The sequence below is a fragment of the Callorhinus ursinus genome, unplaced genomic scaffold, assembly GCF_003265705.2.
Source record: "Callorhinus ursinus isolate GAN/ISIS: 27379988/994484 unplaced genomic scaffold, GSC_fseal_2.0 scaffold16, whole genome shotgun sequence".
NCBI lineage: Eukaryota > Metazoa > Chordata > Mammalia > Carnivora > Otariidae > Callorhinus > Callorhinus ursinus.
In genome coordinates, this window is record NW_027397078.1 from 37,537,013 (window position 1) to 37,556,358 (window position 19,346).

The window sequence follows — 19,346 nt, forward strand, 5'->3', positions numbered from 1 at the left end:
ACTGACTCACTATGGCTCAATTTATCCGTTATTGTCATACATTTCAATTTCACGAGGGTTCCGCCATTTGTACTTCTGAAGAAGCCAGGTTTGCAAGGTCCTAAGTTAACCTTCGTATCGAAAACGTTTCTACTTTTTGGTCAGTATAAACACTACGCAATCAACCCGCAATGGTTTAATAGTATTTACCTTCTTCCTCATATAATTTCCTTGGTTATGAATGAATCCAACTCCTACATTTAAATTATCTACTATTGTCTATCAGCTCAAAATCTAAGGAAATTAACTGCCTGCCATTTTCTCTAAATTCTTGTTCAATCGTGAGTGATAAAAAGGTGCCAGGGTTAGTATGATTCAAATTCACCAGGGAAGCTTATGAGCAAAGGTGTTTCTTATTAGTAAATGCAGAACCTCATGAAATGTTTTAAGGAAATTCAAGTAAATTACTCCCAATGAGTCATGTTTATAGCTATGCTGCTCAAAGAAAGGAGATTAAAAAGGTTTTACAGGTAGGTTCATAGGCCCTTGAGTTTCATTACAGTACATTTTTTAAAAAACACCGTAAGGATATGTAAGATAAAATAACCAGGGCGCTTTTTAAAAAGCTACCATTGAAGAAAAATGAGATTTAAACAAAATTTCCCTACAACTCTTTGAATAGAAGTTATTCACCAGAGTGAGGCAGACATAAAGGAATATTGGTTTTGCTCATAAAATAAAAATACATTCCATAATGAAAAAATTTCTGTAGTAGAGATAAAATAGGACAACGGTCCTTAACAGTACCTGAAGCAGAAAGCAAATTACTATTTTCAGGATTGAGTTGTAAATTACCAGAGCGGGGGGAAAAAAAAACAGCCTTCTGATGAAATCGCTAAATACCATAAAGTACCAAAATATGAGCAGATGTCGCCACAATAAGCCCCAAATTGCTTGGAAATTAAAACACTAAAATCCATAATAATTCAATAAGTAATTAATACATAAACAGCTCTTATTACAAGCTGTTCAGAAAAATCTTTAGAATCAAATTCTCATTCTTTGGTCCAAAACAGATGGTAACTCACAAATGAGAGTCTTGGAATTGAAGATTATCTTTTATATATGTTGTTAAACTCAGGAAGTGTAATTAACATCATCTGTGTGCTGTAAACACAAAAATGGGTAAATATGACTGGGCAGCAACGTTCTTCTGCTTGTGCAACATGTCAAAATTAGTTTATTGATAGAAACAATAAATTAAAAATGATAAATTCGATCTTCCAATACCTAATCGTAACTGATTTTCCCATGATCAGTACCCAGATAGCATGACCACCAATGAGCAGTACTGGCAAAAAAGGTTCATGTACTGCAAAGTATTGGTGTGAAATGCCAATGATTTTAACATACGCAATATATTCTTTATTCTCAAAGGTAATAATAAATATAAAAAGGACTTCACAATTTCCTGGTTGCTCCTCAGCTCTAGGCAAGGCACGGACGGTGTAGACCTGTCCAGCAGAGTCCTTCCATGTGGAGGTACAGAGCCCTCGGAACACTCACCATGTTGTGCAAACATCCACTGTCAAGTCCCAAAACATTTCCATCACTCCCAAAGGAAACCTTGCACCCAATTAAGCAGTCGCTGCTCATTCCCTGGCAACTACCAGTCTACTTCCTGTCTCTCTGGATTTCCCTATTCTGAACATGTCACATCAGTGGAAGCGTGTCTGGCTCCTTTCACTAAGCAAAATGCTTTCAAGGTTCAGCCATGATAAAGTGTGTATGAGCACCTCATTCCTTTTTGTGGCTGAATACTATTCTACCGTGTGGATGAACTATGCTTTGTTCGTCCCTCCATCAGATGATGCCGGGCATCGTGGCTTGCGTTCACCTTCTGCCCATGGTGATGAGTGCGGCTATGAACATTCACGTACAAGTATGTGTTTGAGCCCCGGTTTCCCATCCCTTGGGGCATACACTGTTGGAGGGGAACCGCCCTGCATCAGCTTGCCTTGGTCCTCCTTGGTGGAAGTCTCCTCCTCTCCAGGACTGACAGGTGCAAACGGGACAGGCAGGGAGGCCTGCACGGGGAACGGACGTACAGGAGGGAGCCAGGGAACCCGCCAAGCCTAAGGCACCACCTGGCAAACGGCGGACAGCTAGAGCTCACCAAGAAGAAGAAGAATGCTCTCTCCCTACTTGGAGCACAGCAAATTACTCTCCCGCTCAGAAGCGCCTGAAAGTCTGTCAGGCAACCAGAGAAACTGGACTGGTTTTGTTCTGCCCTTGCTCACCTCCCCACCTCCCCCCAGGTTAGCACCAAAGTTCTGAGTTTGGGGTTGCTCACAACTCCGCTTAGATTTATCAGGGACACTCGAGCTTGACAATGGTTGTCCAGGTACCTTCTCAAACGTAATACTGAATTTTAATACTGATCCATACATGTGATACCTAATAAAAGCATGGAATTATCATGGTGTGTCCAGTGGTTTCAACCAGGGCCGATGGTGCCTTCCACCCCGGGATATATTAGGCACATTCTGGAGACATTTTTGACTGTCACACCTGGAGGAGGTGGTCCCATGGCAACTAGTGAAGAGAGACCAGGGAGGCCGCTGGACATCCTACACCTCGCAGGACAGCCTCCCCACAACAAAGACTGATCCGCCCCAAAATGTCAATAATGCTAAGGCTGAGAAACTTTAACAAAACAGCTTTTAGACTAAATTCTTCTCTTCATGACTTCTGATTTTTACTGTGAAATATGGGAAGGTGAAATAACACTTTCACGCACATCTTAGATTCAGAAGGAAGCGTCTAGGGGGTCCTTCCACAGATTGCCGTAATGCTTCCTTCGTCATTGCCCAAATTTTCAAAACAAATCGCCCACACGGATCCCTAAGTCAAAGGGACAGACACATGTTTTGACTAGTCATAAATTAAGTGCTTAAAATATAAATATTCTATTAATTCTATTTCTTGATAGACTAGAATCCAATTTGCACCATAAAGTCTTTTTTTTTTTTAATTGCCTATGGAGACACCAGCATGGTGCAGGACTCGGGTCTCCTACGGCCAGCCAACACCACATGCCAGCCAGGGAAGGAAGCCAGCACAGGAGCAGATCATCCTGCCCCAGTCAAACCGTCGGATGACTGCAGCCCCCGCTGACCTCTTCGCTGCAGTTTCAGAGAGGCCCCAGCCAGAACCACCCAGCCGAGTGACGCCAGCAATCCAATACATGGGGAAGGGCAGGTAGGAAAGATGTGTGGGGGCAGGGTCCCCTTCCAGCAAGTGCCTCTGCATCACTATCCACAGGCTGGGGACAATCATGTGCAGAGCTGCTGTCAGGAAAACCGAGAACCAAATGAACTGGGAAGCCAAGCAGCCCAAAGTTTGCCAAAGCGTGTTCCTCAGAACAAGGTTTTCTAGGCGGTTGGAGTGCATCTGGTCTGCATCACCTGCAAAATGGTTCCACCATCCAAGAGAATTGGAAACACTGGGTTTCATAAAGTCATTAAAAAGCAGTAATAGTATAAAAAAAACAACAGTGCCTAACACAAAACTGCACCTATTGTTTGCCCGGCTCGGTTCCACATGCTTTGAACTCATGTCATCCTTTATTTAATAATGGAAGAAGCCTGCCTACCAGACCCTCATGTTGTGTTTTCACTGGGGAACCCCAGGCCCCACCACCAACCGCATCACACCAGGTGATCACACACAATACATGATCATTCTGCTCTCAGGATTCGCTCACAGCTCCGAGCCGTACGCAGCAGGAATTCTGCAAAGCACCTTCTTCACCGAGCTTCACTTCTAGCGGGCTCCTCCACGTACGCAGGCGTCCCATGGGTGAGGACGCCTCATGGTCAATATGCCGTGGTTTGCCTAACACTCCCAAAGTCCTCTCTGAAAGGTTTTCCAACAATATGCTGAAATTTAAAAGACAATTTTCTGATTGACTCTGGACACATCAGTCACTAGACATTCCAATTAATTGAGGTTTTGCTGTTGGAAGACTGTGTTCTCCAAGAAAAATATAAAAACACACTTTTTAGAATTTGGAAGCTTGAAATCTAAAGATGACAGTACTTGACTAAAATGAACACAGTGTGCCAAGATGGTAATGACTTATAAAAATAAATGTTACTTTTAATATTATAATAGTATCAAGAAATAGGGCAGTTCTAGATAAGCCTTTATCCATTGGGAATTAATCAGGCCATCATCCTCATTTCTCTTTCAACTCACTGAACTAGGAAAATGGGTACTGCAAAGTGAAAAGTGACAATGCATGAATTATTTCCTCATATCTTATCTTTAAAAAAAAAAAACTCACTTTTGGAATACCCTTAATTTAGGTGGATTAATTCTTGCCACTGTAGTAAATGTGTGCCTTTGTCTGTTTATATGTAAGACCAATGAGACAACACCGAAGGGACCCCCTTCCCTTTTAAAGTTACACTTATGACCCAGGAAAATGTTTCTGTATTGTTGGTGATAAAAGATCCTAATTTGGTACGCAAATTCCAAGGGCCTAACCTTTGATGTTCTTTAAAGATAAGCTTAGATGTCATAAACACATAAATTAAAAAACAAGGAACATCTTAAAACATTCTTCGTTTAAAAAGAGTCTGCATGGCGAGGGCACCTGGGTGGCTAAGTCAGTTAGGCGTCTGCCTTCGGCTCAGGTCATGGTCCCGGGGTCCTGGGATAGAGCCCCACCTCCGGCTCCCTGCTCAGCAGGAAGCCTGCTTCTCCCTCTGCCTCTGCCGCTCCCCCCCACTTACTCTTGTTCTTTCTTTCTCTCTCTCTCTCAAATGAATAAAAGAAAGTCTGCACGGTCAAATGACAATATATGTTGTCCAATGTCTACGGAAAACATTTAGTCCGAATGTTTTTGGAATTAACCCTGCAGTATTGTTAGCTGAAGGCGGTAAGCCTGGGTGTGCCATCAAGTCTCCTTTAGGGCACACGAACTAGGCAATGGGTCATTACTGTGCCAACGCGAGAAAGTTTGGAAACATGGCTACTAGTGGAGTGTGCCCACAAGGCCGGCAGTGAAACGCAGTCACGGCTGACAACCCGTTCACAAGTCATCTTGTGTGTCCCCTCTGCACACGACCAGGCACATGTCCAAGAGCTTTCCTGTATCACACCATTCTCCATGCTCCAAGTAGACAGCAGGGAGTTACAAACCATACAAAACTAATAAACACTGATTTTCATGGTGCCCAAACATGGGGCAGGGTTCATTTTACTCTTTGATCATAAAACACCAGTCCTTAGATACGGTAACATGTATTACTTAGAGCAAAGCTTCCAAGATTGAGTAAGTTTGGGAAATTCTAAGTTAAAGAAGATAAAACAGATCCATAAAGCTGAACAAACCCCAAGCGGGATATACACCAGAGAAAACCCTAACAAGACACAATCAATTTCCTGAAAATCAGCAGTAAAAAGAAACTCATAAAAGTAGCCAGGGAAAAAAAGCACAAATTACACCCAGAGGGGAAGATAACAGAACTCATAAACTTCTTGTCAAAAACGATGTAAGCCAGAAGACAATGGAATGAAATTTTAGAGAGCTCAAAGAATGTGTCAACTTAAAATTCTACTCTCAGGGGCACCTGGGTGGCTCAGATGGTCACGCGTCTACCTTCGGCTCAGGTTGTGATCCAGGGGTCCTGGGATAAGGCCCGCATCAGGCTCCTGGCTCAGCGGGGAGCCTGCTTCTCCCTCTCCCTCTGCCCCTCCCACTGCTCACGCTCTCTCTCTCTATCTCTGTGTCTCGAATGAATAAATAAAAATAAAATAAAATTCTATTCTCAGAATAGCTTTCAAAAATGAAGACAAAATAAAAACTCTTTAAGACAAATGCAGAGAGAATTCAATGCCAATACGCCTGTCCTACAAGAAAAATTAACTGAAGTTCTTTAAGGGGACGAAAAATGAGCTCAGATGGACCTCTGGATTTCTGCAAAGGAATGAGGGGCAGCAGAAAGGGTAAACAGAGGGGTAAATATAAAAACATTTTCTTCTCATTTTAAAATTTCTTTTACATATAGCTGACTGCTTAACGCAAAATTAGTAACTGTGTTGTGGTTTCTTAAACATCTGAAAGTAAAATGTATGACAAGAGTAGCACCAAGAAGCAGGAATGGAAGAACAGACCTACACTGTTAGGTCCTTACACATGATGTGGTAAGAGATGCCAATGCAGACTGTGGCAAGGTAAAGACCGTTACTGCCAGCATTAGAGAAACTCTAAAAATTGGGGCGCTGGGTGGCTCAGTCGGTTGAGCGTCTGACTCTTGATTTCAGCTCAGGTCATGATCCCAGGGTCCTGGGATGGAGCCCTGGGTCAGGCTCCCTGCTCAGTGGGGAGCCTGCTTCTTCCTCTCCCTCTGTGCCTCCTCACCCCCCACTCATGGGTGTGCTCGCTCTCTCAAATAAATAAACAAAATCTTAAAAAAAAAAAAAAACACTAAACATTAAAACAAAGAGATACAGCTAATAAATTAATAGTAAAGTAGAATCAGAAAAAAAATTCTTAATTTATACAAACATACGCAGGCAGTTTTGACCCCTGAGGGTCATCTTCCCCCAGGGCAAAAACGCCTGGTGAGACTTGTGGTTGTCACAAGGTGGGGGGAGGAGGTGCTACTAGCATCTAATGGGTAGAGGCCCCGGTAACTGCTCAACACCCTGCAGCACAGAAGACATCTCCCCTGAGAGAAAGGATTAACTGGTCGCAAATGTCAACAGAGCCGAGGCTGAGCAATCCCGATAAGAAGGTAAAATGTCACAACTCTTCCAAGTCAACTCAGGTTGCTGGCTCTCGGTGTGGAGGGACAGCCTCTACGGTAAGCTTCTGATTTTTAACAAAAACATAGTCTACGAAGTATAATCTCTTAATTCAGTAATGAGAGGCACACACATCAGCTGTTTCCATCATGAAAATTCTTGAGCAGCAAGGCTAACTATGCCCTCACCTACACCAAATCACACCCTGCCCTGCCCCCGCGTGCGGAGGAAGTGGATCTTCTATAAAGGCCCTTCACATCCATGATGTAACACAGCCGCCCTCTTCATTATGCCCATTTTGTAGGTAAAAAGACTGAGTTCTAGAGAGTTTAAGTGAATCTAGACTAGTTTCACAGCTTATAAGTGGTAGGATTTTAACCCCAAAGTTCTGGCTTTGATCTGAGTGCTTGTGACATTTCATATCATTACCAATTCATAATTTACAGTAATTTGGATGGAAGGGAGGTTAAGAATTTATTCTGCACAACGGAAATAAATAGGAATTTGCAGCTGGTAACATAATTTATTGAAGGGAAGTCTTCCAAACACTCTGAATAATTGATTTCATATATGCAACACGTTACATGCGATTCATTCGGCTCATCGTTTATACTCTGAGTTGATCTGAAATGGATTTAGCCATTTACACTGTACCAACAAGCTACTGCGTTCAATTCATTTTTGGATTTTCTGTGATACATTATTTTTTCCGACCGACTCGCATCAGGCTTTCCCAGCCAGGGAAAGTCTGACACTGTCAGGTATCTAGACCCCAGTAGCTGGAATGAGAGTGAGCCACCGTGGGCTCTGCATTTTGCTCACTCTCTCGTTAGGCAAAATCCAGACTGATTGGAGTCTTCGACCAACACTGAATATTTATGGAGATCATTCATTCACAGGCGAGAGATCACTGCTCTCACCAAGAAAGCGGCAGTGTGCAGTCAGTTGAGGAAGTCAAACTGTGGAAAACAAGTTTCCTTTTTGATCCACGGAATTCTGATCCTTAGCAGTAAGCGCCATGCCATTTCTACACACCCTCTCTGCTGCTCAATCGGTCTTTAAAGATGTAGCACTGCCCTTAACTCCATCACTGGTCCTGGGTACTTGCGAGGTTACGAGCAGCAGTAATTACTAGAGTAAAGGATTGTAGAATCAAAGGAAACACGTACGACGTACCTCAAAAGTGTGCATTCACATCAGACCCGATTTCCCGTGTCTGTAGCTCCCGCATGCGAGTATTTTCCCATTCGTAAGATGAACGTCACTAACCCTGTAAGAACTGCAACTCCTCCATCTACTTTCAGACATTTCTTAACGATCTGATGTGGCTCCTCTGAACCCACTGGAGGGGTGATGCCACTCAGTCAGCCCTGGAAGACTCGAAAGGACACACAGTCTGGCTCTCTTAGGCCCGAGAACCAAACAGTTATGTCTTCTTCTTCCTGGATGTGATGGGGCTGAATCGCAGTGACACCAGCTTCGTCCCGTGTGTGACGGCTGCAAATGGCAGGGTGTAGTATTCAGTCTTTGGGGAAACAAACAGGTGAGGCAGTTTGCCTGAAGCACGACCAAGAATTCTACCATCTCATTAAAACGCACTGTGACGTAAAACCGTGGGAGGCAGGCAGGCACTGCCGCCCTCTGTAAATGAAGGACACAGGACACGGAAAGAGATCATACCTTGTGTCCAGAGGAGGGCCTAGCGTGACATCGCTCAGGGAGACTCATGTTTTCTGGGGCGCCTGGCTGGCTGGCTGGCTCAGTTCGTAGAGCATGGAACTCTTGATCTTGGGGTCATGAGTCTGCGACCCACATTGGGCACAGAGATTACTTACAAACTACAACAACAACAACAAAAACCAGAAGAAGAAAGAAGAAGAAGAAGACAATGATGACGACTTGTGTTTTCCCTACAATTTAAAAAGGCGACTGAGGGGCACCTGGCTCGTTCTGTCAGTAGAACATGTAACTCTTGATCTCCGGGGGTTAAGGGTTTGAGCCCCACGGTGCGTGTAGAGATTGCTTAAAAATAAAAGCTTTAAAAAAATGAAAATAAGTAAAATACCAAAAAATACAAAGGCGATCGAATCTTGTGACAGAGAAAAGAACACATGATTTAAAAACTTTTAAACTTGGGGCACCTGGGTGGCTCAGTCATTAAGCTTCTGCCTTCAGCTCAGGTCATGATCCCAGGGTCCTGGGATCGAGCCCCACATGGGGCTGGCTCCCTGCTCAGCGGGAAGCCTGCTTCTCCCCCTCCCACTCCCCCTGCTTGTGTTCCCTCTCTCACCGACTCTCTCTGTCCAATAAGTAAATAAATAAAATCTTTAAAAATGAAACAAAAAACTTTTAAACTTCCTGTGAGTCAAAGAGCTCAGCGGATGGGTCATCAGAATCCCCAGGTCTCCGAGGGCTTCTGAGGGTCCCACTGGCTTCCGAGTCTGAGCTGGGATGCTGACGTCACCCTAAGCAGAGGCTTCTCATGTTGCCCAATCAGGAATACACAGGCCAAAATGTCCCTGTGTGGTGCAAAGAGAAACACCGGCGTTTGTGCGCCGCTTCGAGGCTGCAGGAACGCCGAGTTCAGCGTGCCGCTGTCCCCCACACCCCCAGCAGCTCAGAGACTCTGCACGAGCGCTGCCAGGAAGGTGTGAACCTGGAGGCAATCCCAGGCCAGCTGGCCCTACACACCATCGCCCTCCCCCGCAACGATGTCTGTCTCCAGAGTGCACTTTTAAGGGACTCTTAAAATTAAAAGCTAGAAAGCCCAATTGTCCTTCTAGCGGTCTGCATTTCCCCTGAAGGTCAAACTCTGACCCCAATTGTGCTAGCCCTTGTCCATCACGCTGTACTTACACCCCGTCTTTGTTGGCTTCCTTCTCCCTGGATTGCAGTGTGGTCTTGTTTCCCAGAAACTACACTCAGTGCTGGGAAAGGGTCATGATCCTTTACAAGGCAATCTGGCAGAGTCTCGAAGAAGCATCACGGCCCTGGAGTGAGGCCGGCGTGGCTGAACCCCAGAATCCCCCACTGGAAGCTGTGTGTCTCCTGATGAATAACGTAACCTCTCTGTGCCACACAGCACAGCGGTCTACAGTTACACTGCACAGATGCACGTATTCAAATATATGCAAAGCCAGACACGTAGGCTTGTAACAAAGTTATGACTATAACCACACAGAATAGCCACAGCCGTTAAAACCCTGGCCACTAGAATGCTATGTTCCTTTTGTTCTATTCATCATTCTCTCACGTTTTTAAAGGAGGGGGAAAAACCGTGAGCCTAAAAAAAATAAAACAAGATGAAACTTATTTGTATTTTACCACCATTAAAAATGTTTTAAATAAATAAAAAAAAAAAAACCCCAAGATGAACCTAAAAACACTTACGCCACTCACTACTCGAGAGGAATACGTTTCAAGATGTTTCTTTAAAGGGACTAAAACAGTCACACAAGTAAACGTGTGAGGGAATCGAGTTTTCCTTTCAACTGGAACATAATCCCATTTGCCTGTGGTTTCCTTAAATGGAAACATACTACTTGGTACTCGAACAACCGACTTTTTAAATGAGCAAGTGTGTTTGAGAAAGGAAGCAAGCATAGTGAGAGGGAAAAAAAAATCGAATCAGACTAACTGTGGACACTAACATTCCTGAACAGCGTAGTGAATGCTACCTTCACGCTCTGCTCACCAAACGAGTTCACCCGCCTACCTTCTCGCTTTTATCAATACATCTTACCAGTCTAGTGGGCAAGACTTTTCTTCATGCAGATAGAATTTCAAACACAATCTCAAAAAGAGAAAATGCCAATGCTCCCATTTCCTTTAAAAAGGAAACATAGGAACAGTAGAATTTCAGTGTATTTCCTAGTTGAAGCTTAGCCTGATTTCCTTTGAGCCTGTTCAAATTTCTGTCAGGTCCTAAGATCATGTTCATGAGGTACAGAAAATCCTATGGGGATGGACCTACAAGGCGTTATGCTAAGTGAAGTCAGAGAAAGATAAATACTATATGATTTCACGGATACAGAAACAAAGAACAAACCGATGGCTTCCAGCAGGGGAGGGGGGGAACGGGGGGGAGGCAAATACCTTTAACGCCTAAATATACAGGTACCCACAGTATCCATTAAGAAGCTCTGGCGGGGTCATGTCTAACCACAAATTAAACTCTAAACAAAGTGTTACCCTAAAATGATACCCTGAAGATTTCATTAAAATGAAGGAAGATGTTAAATGGCGGAAATGGATGCTTTTTCAGATTTCCGGTTGTATGAATAGAACCTTTTACAACCCGTACTGCAGAGAAAAGCTCTTTGCAAAAAAAAAAATAAATAAATAAAATAAAATGCTGAAAACACCCTACAGTTCCAAGTATGACATTTACATGGTTTTATTAAAATATCACAGATTAAAATGGAAGACTGCCTTTTAGTAGGGTACAGACCTTGTCCAAAAAAGTGGAGGGAAAAAAAGTGAATTTTGAGAAATCATCCTCAAATTTGGTTCCTTCATTAGTCAGAGATTTCTCTCTTATTCGCTGGAAAGGGAGAATTCCTTAAAAGACAGGACAGAGAGACAAATTTTGGAACTGGGAATGAAAAAGGAAAGGTATCTGAAATGGGCAAGCCTTGAAACTCAGCTGGGGTTAGGGCGCCTGGCTGACTCAGCAGGTAGAGCATGCGACACTCTTGATCTCGGGGTTGTGAGGTTAAGCCCCACGTTGGGTGGAGAGATTACTTAAAAATAAAATCTTCAGGGCGCCTGGGTGGCTCAGTTGGTTAAGCGACTGCCTTCGGCTCAGGTCATGATCCTGGAGTCCCGGGATCGAGTCCCGCATCGGGCTCCCAGCTCGGCGGGGAGTCTGCTTCTCCCTCTGACCCTCCCCCGTCTCGTGCTCTATCTCTCAAATAAATAATAAAATCTTAAAAAATAAAATGAAATAAAATCTTTAAAAACAAACAAACAACTTGATTGGGGTTTTAAACTCTACACCTCCCCAGGGCTTCGGCAATGAGCACTGGAGGCTTCCGTGTGCGGAAAAGGGACAGAAATGAGGTTTGGGACAGTGTGATGAATGAGGTGCATAGCGACGTACCTACAGAGGCCCTTGGAAAAGCCCGTGTTCCACACGCGCCGTGGTGAACAGCCGCAAATATGCTTGTCTCACTTCTTCCAATTCTATCCTGTTAGACCAGAGTTGGCAAACGTGTTCATAAAGGGTCCGAGAGTAAAGAGTGTCAGCCTCAGGGCCCGTATGTTCTCTCCCCGTTACAGTCACTCCACTCCACTCTACCTTTGTAGGGGGACACAGTCAAGCACAACACGCAAACCAATGGGTGTAGCTGCGTTCCAATGAAACTTTAATGATGTACAATAAAATCTGAATTTCACAGAATGTTCACGTATCATGACATTCTTCTTCTTTTGATATTTAAAAATGTAAAAGCCATCCTTAGCTTGTTGACGGTACGAAAGTAGGCACTGGGCTAATTCTGGCCTGTGGGCGTTCGCTAGCTCTTCTGTTAGATGACATGAGTCATGGTTGGATGCCATTTCCAACACATCTCACCAAGATTACTTCAAAATGAACCCTCAGGAAAACAGTATGATGGCTGCCCAAAACATTAAATAAAGAACTACCATATGATCCAGCAATTCCACTTCTAGGTATAGAACCGAAAGAACTGAAAGGAGGCAGCTGAAGAAATATTTGGACCCTGGTGTTCAGATAGCAGCAACATTATCCACACCAGCCAAAAGATGAAAACAACCCACATGTCCACCAATGGACAAATGAATCCACAAAGCTTGTATATATTATAAACACACACATAAAGACATGATGGAGTACTAGCCAGCCTTTGAAAAGAATAAAATTCTGACACACACTACACTGTGGGTGAACGCAGAGGACATTATGTTAAGGGAAATGAGCCGGAAAGCAAAGGGCAAAGGTGTATGAACCCACTCGTGTGAAGTAGCGAGAGTATCTAAAAACAGAGACAGAAAGTGTAATGGGGGTTGCCGGGAGCTGGGAGCTGGGCAGAAGGAATGGGAGTTATTGCCGTTAACAGGTACAGCGTTCTAGTGCAGGAAGATGAGAAAGTTCTGGGGATGGATAGTCAAATCTACTCAATGTCGCTATACTATCTACTTAAAATTTACCATTTTGACCATGTTTATTTTATTTTTTTAAAGATTTATTTGAGAGCAAGGGCGAGCACGGGTGGGGGAGGGGCGAAGAGAGAGGGAGCAAGAAATCCCCAGGAGACTCCACACTCAGCACGGTGTCCGACACCAGGCTCAATCCCAGGACCCCAAGATCATGACCTGAGCTGAAATCAAGAGTTGAGCCGGCCGAAATCTTGAAATCAAGAGCTCAACTGGCTAAGCCACCCAGACGCCCCGAAATGGGAAATTTCTATTATGTATATTTATACCATAATAAAAAAAAAAAAAAATCTCAAAGAAAATGAACCTTCGGTGCAAATGCATTTCTTCCAAAGACCCTACTAGTTGATTACAAAGAAACTTAGATCAAAACGGTGGTGAGAGTTAAACTGCACATCAGTCATCTTACTTTGAAGTGAGCCTCAAGAATAAATGACCACTTTCTTTTACTGAGCCAGTTTCAAACCCTTAACCATGAAATACAAAATGGGCTCAGTTATCCTCAAATTCATAGGTGACACTCTGAGATACTTCCTGGTGGAACAGAGCCATTCTCTAGAAACAATTTCAGAATCTTGGTGCTTTCTGAAATTATCTGAACGTTAGTCAAACCCAGAAATTCTTAGGCCAGTGTCTGTCCTTGGAGAATTTAGCTACATGGTAGCAGAATGACACATTTTGGTTAATTAAATTCATATTAATCTTTGTGGCTGGGAAATGGGACGGAAGTTCTTGTTCAATCAAGATCACAAAAGCCATTCAAAAAATATTTAACACATTATGCCGTTAAATGATGTTCAGCACCGTCCTTGTGGTTGTTGGCAAAAACTCTAGAAGCCTAAGAAAAGTAAGTGTTCAGATTTAATTAATCTCAGCCAAATCATTTCTCCCTACCTCAGATGAAAGCTTCAGGAAAAAAAAGGAAATTTCGGCATTATTTCTTAGTGGAAGCTGTTCCCCTTCCTTTGAAACAAGAAAGGAGTTAATAAGATGATGACACTAACAAATTTCTCTCAAAAAGTTTCCAGATGGCGGGTTCACACTACTCTGATCTTCTCCAAGCTTGTGTCCGTGTTTACGAAAATACAAGGGGTTATCAAATAACTGCGGCACCTTAAGTTTCTGAAAGGCATCTTTCTGACCTCTGGGCCCCGCCCACTGACTGCCTCAGGGCAGGCCTGCAAGGCCACTCACTTCTACCGAGAGAATCGTCCCCGGCTTGAGGCCCCAAATGCATTTCTGGCCCTGGCCCTCCCAGTTCCACACTCATCCCACATGACCTGTCCACTTGGAAGTCCAACCAGCATCCCAAACATGGCCTGTCCACAATGGAGCCCTGCACCTACCCTCCCTCACCAACGTGCCCTTCCTCCCTCTCCTGCTGTCCCAGTGAATGACACCTCCCTCCCTCTCGGTGAATGACCCCAGACCTGGCCTCCTCCGGCCAGGACATCTGCTGGCGACCTCTGCTGAAGCATCCCAAATCTGGGCTTTCCCTCCTGGCCCCACGGAGCTCCGCGAGTGGACAATGAGACTGTCCTCTGCCTGGGAACCGCCTGGAGCCACCACGGTCCCTCCCCCACCCCGCAGCCAGCCACCTGCTGGCGCTGTGACAAGGCACTGGAGGGTTTCAAGTCCGAACTCATCACCCTTATGTCCTGCGAGGAACTGCACACAGCTCTGATCCCGTGCCCTTGTCAGACGCCAGCTCCCATCACATCCTGCCTGCCCCGTCTCCTTTTCACCTCTCAAGTTCCTGAAGCTCCGTCCCATGGCCCGGCCTTTGCACTCCCGAACTCTGTGCTGGCTCTCCCCAGCTGCATCCTCCAGACTTCAACTCAACTGTCTCCTCCTTAGGAGGCCTTCTTACCCCTACCATGGAACCCCTTCCACCCAAGTCACTTGGTCACATGACCCTGCTCCTGTCCTTCACAGAATGCGTCGTTACCAAAGTGTCTGTTTCTCTGTCTACTGCCTGTCTAGCTCCAGCAGAGCAAAGGCCTCTGCATCCACAACCCTGAGCTCAAAGGGTGTCAGACTCAACACCTGTACCCACAAAGCTGAGCTTTGTTGCTTCATACAAGAAAGTTCATAAACAGCTAAGTACATATGACAAAAAAACAAAAAAAAACTTCAGAATACCCTAAGATGTACTTAACACCGAAACTCCACTGAATATTGCATTTTCCTTCTTGATGACTCATGCACCATTTCCAGGTCTTGCAGGGCTTTATAATAAGCGTTAATGATAATCATATAGTAGGAGTAGAAGCAGAAGCTGTGTGATATCACAGCCGTCTGAATTTATAGAGTTCTGAGTAGACAGCGGTGCATCCCCGTGTCTATAAGAGTTTAGTATCATTACCACATAAACCTTACAACCAAGTTAGTCCAACATCTACGTAACGACTAGACTTCACTCTTCACTGTAAGGTCTAACAATGAAAAGACAAACAGTAACCAGTTCTCAGGAAGGATTCTGCTATTCCCAGCAGCCAGGATGGTCTTCAGATACGCTGTGTCCCCAAACCTGTCCAAGGCTGCTCACCTGCGCTCCGCTGTCCTCGCTCCTGTCAACCACAGACCATGGAGACATCACCCAAACGAAGTATGAGTGCACACAGAGCCTGTTACTAGCTTTTCACGGAAACGAAGCTGAACGCTAGACGGGACAAGTGTGAGTCCTCTTCACAGACGCCATGCGATTCGGTGTGGGCAAGACAGCCAAGAAGAGACCGGGGGAACGGTGGACATCTGGGGAGGTGCAGAGAAGAGATTTCTGTGCAGTTTTCACGTGCAAGAACTAGAAGCTAGAAACCCAGCGAAATGTGCCAGGCACTATGGGTGGAGTCTCTTGGGGGAAAGTTCTGGCTGGGACTCCTTGGAGCAAAGGGGAAGCCCGCCCTCCCTCCGAGTACTGGCAGATGACCGGGTAGTCCCATGCCTCAGGGTAAAACAACAAAACACACAAGATGTGTATGCCTCCTTTTTTAGGATTCCCAGCTTTTCCTGACTTTTTCAATTAACATGACAGTGCTCACGCCAGATTTTGGGGGAGGGGGCTAACTCCCTACGTTGTCTCTGGGTGATGAATATGCATTTGTAATGTGCGTAAATCAAGAAGTCGTTTGGGGCTTATACCCTGAAATTCTAAATAGCTGACAGTGACGGCTCACACGGTTTGGAGTCCAGAGGAGGCCCGAGGTTATATGGCTACTGCTTCACAACGCAAAATGATGCAGCAAAATCGCCATACTATTCCAGACAGCATCCCCCACGCAAATCCTCTGAAGCTCCTTTACAAAATGAAGTGTCTATAAGTGCCTAATATAGAACATAAATAAAGATTATTTTCACTAAAACTGGTTTCTTAGTATTAGAAAAGGATGTTAATTTGAAATAAGTAGATTCAAATTGAAATAGATAAGTTTTCTACCTTGTTAAATATCTTAGCTTATAAAAACTCCTTTCATGAACATTCGGTCCTAAAAGCAGCTTTCTGCAAAGGGGAAATATATAGCTGTAAGATACAATCAATTTCTTAAAGAAAGGAAACAAAATGCTGATCTTTGATCGAGTCCCTCAACCTCTCTTCACCTCCACCTTCACAGAGTGGCTTAAAACTCATTTCCTCCAAACGCTGGTGAGGTCTAGCCTTCTTGACCCCAAGAGGAATGGTTTGCTCATTGCCTCCTTGGGCTCCCAAGGTGTATCCTGTACGTAGCGTGTGAAAGGACCAACTTCAGCGTGCTGGGATGGGTTCCTTACGTTTCTCATGTCTCTGCCAAATGCCAGACCTAAGGCCTGTATGTATCCCTGACTGCATTTACCCCGCTATTCCAGTGGCTGCCCGCTAGGGGGCGACAGTGTCCCCCCAGGGGACATTGGGCTATCTCCGCAGACAGTTTTGGTTGTTGCGGGAGAGTTATTGGTACCTGATGGGTGGAGACCAGGGATGCTGCTCAAGATCCCACAATACAGAGGACGGCCCCACCAGCCCAAGAACTAGCCAGCCCCAAATGTCAAAACTGCGCAGGCTCAGAAACCCATTATGTCCCCTTACGGAATTTATCTGTTTTTCCTGCAGCCAGTGTTCACGTTCTCTACAAGTTTAACCTTTTTTTCCTTGCTCCTATGTTGTCTGCAAGACACGTTCTTCACTCTTTTGGTAGGAACTCAATCTCGCTTATATTTTTCCAGCATTCAAAGACTCTCCACATGGCTCTGGGCATCACTGCAGGGAGGCCGGCAATCCACAGAGTTTTAATGTTTCTCTCTTCTAAAGCTACTGTCCTGAAAAAATAACGGTTCAATATATTTGTTCGAAACAAATATATTCTGCCTAAATTGAACAGAATAAAACACCATACGCCACTCAGTTTTATTAATTAGCGGTGAGATAACAACACTGCTATCAACGTAGGGTAATTACCACAGAATATTTATATTCAGAGCATCTTCTTCATCAAGACGAAAACAAAACAAAACCACACACGCACAAAAGGAAAGAATCCCCAAGGATGGTCTGAGTCACAGAGATCTCAATGAACCTCAACTTCTATCTACCTAGAAGGCACTTTGAAATTTTTATTTAGTTATTTAAAGTCATCTCTACCCACAATGTGGGGCTTGAACTCACAACCCCGAGGTCAAGAGTTGCGTGCTCCTCCGACCGAGCCAGCCCGGTGGCCCAGAAGGCAGTCTGTACGTGGGCCTGCAGCGTTCTGTCCACCATCAGAGCAGGCTCAGTGCGGGGATGGAAGGGAGGTGGGGGAAAAGAAGACCGAAACGATCAGATACACACAAACAGGCTCAGGATTTCCAGGGCATCTACTTAAAATGCAGAAGACGAATCATTATGAACACTAGTTCATCACAATGCCTGCCTCAGAAGGCAGTACCTGCCAGACACCAAAAGACTAGCCAATTTAGCCAAAAACGATTGGTTGACTTAAAATTAAATTAAAAACACAGGCACTGTACCTCCCGTCTCCCCCGTTACACCACTCCTAGTGGATCTGAATGGCTCAATTACTGAAACAGTGTCACACGGATGAAGCCCACATTTAAGTACCTGTTGCCACTCGTCTGCTGCCCCGTGGACATCAGGGGTGTCCAAGTCGCCACAAACGTGAGGAAGCAATCCATCACACACCGAAGCCTCAAACGGCTAGGTCTAACTGCATTAATCTCTTCTTAACGTCTATGGGGCATAAACCTGCATTTAACGAGACTATTCTCACCGCGTGGAAATCCAGCATGGCAGGTCAGGAGGGGCACTTAGAACCAACAGACTGGGGAAACGTGAGGATGATTTACAAAGCTCCTCAGAAAGCAAAATACTACCAAAGCCCTGATAATAATAAAAGTGCTCCATTTGCATACGTTTTAACAGCATCACCACTGTAAGAAAACATAGCCTGAGTTCTCCTTATTGGGTCAGAACACGCTATTAGAACAAAATCAGGGGCTTTTCTTAATCAGCTCACCTCATTCAACCTGCCATGATTACAAACCTCTCGGTAGTTTAAACGAGATCATGCTCAGGGAAAAGCATTATGTTTGCTCATTTCTACACAAACCCCAAGAGAAATCAATTTCGCTTTACAATTTTTCTAATTGGCAAAGGTACATTAAAAGTGTGCGGTTTTTTTTTCAACCCAGTAATATTATGTAACAGAAAATGGTGTTTTACCTCCTTCTCGAAAACAAACAAGAATTTAAAAAACTTGAGTTTATAATTACACAGCCAAAAATCACAAAAAAATAATTCAAATATACCATAATCACTTTTAAAAGTAACCAATACTTCACTACTTTCACTGTACTCTTCCTTGGTGGCAGAGGTGGAGGTGCGTATGATTGTTAGTATCTGCTCTCTGATAAATACTGCCAATCCCTGAAATCTATACAATGCAATATAAATGACAGCAAAGTGATTTCACAGGCTCTCATTTTTAGCAGCACATCTAATGTGTCACACAGAGCACATATTTTTCAGCCCACCAGAATGAAAGATTTTTGTCTGCTCTGTTCACTGCTGTATTCCCTGCATCTAAAATAGTTCCTGATGTACACACAGTAGGTGCTCAATAAATACATGCTAAGTGGCTGAATGTTTTACGCTGAGAGATGAAGTGAATGCAAACGAAGAACAGAAGTGTTCATCGAGAGCTTAATGGGTACAGATATTATGCCACATGCCGGGCGGGGGGTCGGAGGGGAAGATCCCAAGTCCCTTCCCGCGCAAGAAGCTCGCGCCGTGTGACAACATGCACTCATGTCAACTCCCAACACGGCATTAGACTACGCCTGACCTAGGACAGGAAAGACGAGAGAAACTCTCCCTTTCACCTTGGCTACTCCACTCTGCC

At 44.4% G+C, this 19,346-nt stretch overlaps 1 protein-coding gene across 8 annotated transcripts in view; it reads right to left on the bottom strand.

Moving 5' to 3' along the window:
- Positions 1-19,346, bottom strand: part of TBL1X (transducin beta like 1 X-linked) — a 218,500-nt gene that overhangs the window by 65,658 nt on the left and 133,496 nt on the right. Inside the window, exons 1-2 of one of the 8 annotated variants that reach the window (XM_025857895.2) lie at positions 8,476-8,633; positions 7,972-8,292 (exon numbers count right to left, since the gene is read on the bottom strand). The exons of the other annotated variants lie outside the window; for them this stretch is intronic. The gene's annotated coding sequence lies outside the window, so the exon portion shown is untranslated. Of the gene's footprint in view, positions 1-7,971; positions 8,293-8,475; positions 8,634-19,346 lie in introns of those variants that run through there. 8 annotated transcript variants of the gene reach the window in all.